Below are 770 nucleotides of genomic sequence, written 5' to 3'. Positions count from 1 at the left end.
CTACAGCTCACTATAGGTCTTAATGGAATACCATCCTTGTGACCCTTAGGGAGACCGTACATGTGTGGTAGTTTACTGCAGTGTTGAATCAGTTGTCTGTACTTCATTGGTGTAAAGTGAAAACAGAGAGGAAGTTGTCACAAGATCAAGGATCAAGTTATCACAGATCTTCATCAAGAACTCGATCAAGAACAAGCAGCCAAACTGTTTATATACTCAACAAATGCAGCAGTTACTCTATGAAGGAGTCCCTAATTTGCATACCGAAAGTGCTTAACACTGTAGGGAAGTGGTTATACACCATTAGGTGTACACCGCTTCCGTACATTAAATTTCTAGAAGAAACAACGGAACGCAGATTCTGAACAACATAACAATATTTATTTACAATGGAATTCAGTTCACGCTTGGAGGGAATTCGGTAGCTCGTCGACCTCGGTTACTGAGACGCCTCCTGAATGATTTCCGTGGTTATTTGTGAAGCTCTGGTGCTGACATGTGAGAGAGCTCTGTTGGACGTCTTGGCTCGACAGAGATCGGTCACCGAAGAGACTGAGAAAAGGCGCCAGAGCTGGGTGTCGAACTCTACGCATGCGCATGAGACTCTTCTTGTATTCCTTCCGGAACTAGTCCCTGCGCATGCGTGGATAAAACTCCGGACATTGAACATATAACAGTCGTCTGCTATAAGATGTCACTACAACACTATAAATACCAGCGGCCTGTCAACGGGGATAATATATATACATATATATATATATATATATATA

This window comes from Octopus bimaculoides, chromosome 7, assembly GCF_001194135.2.
Source record: "Octopus bimaculoides isolate UCB-OBI-ISO-001 chromosome 7, ASM119413v2, whole genome shotgun sequence".
In the NCBI taxonomy this organism is placed as follows: domain Eukaryota; kingdom Metazoa; phylum Mollusca; class Cephalopoda; order Octopoda; family Octopodidae; genus Octopus; species Octopus bimaculoides.
This window is presented reverse-complemented; position numbering follows the sequence as displayed.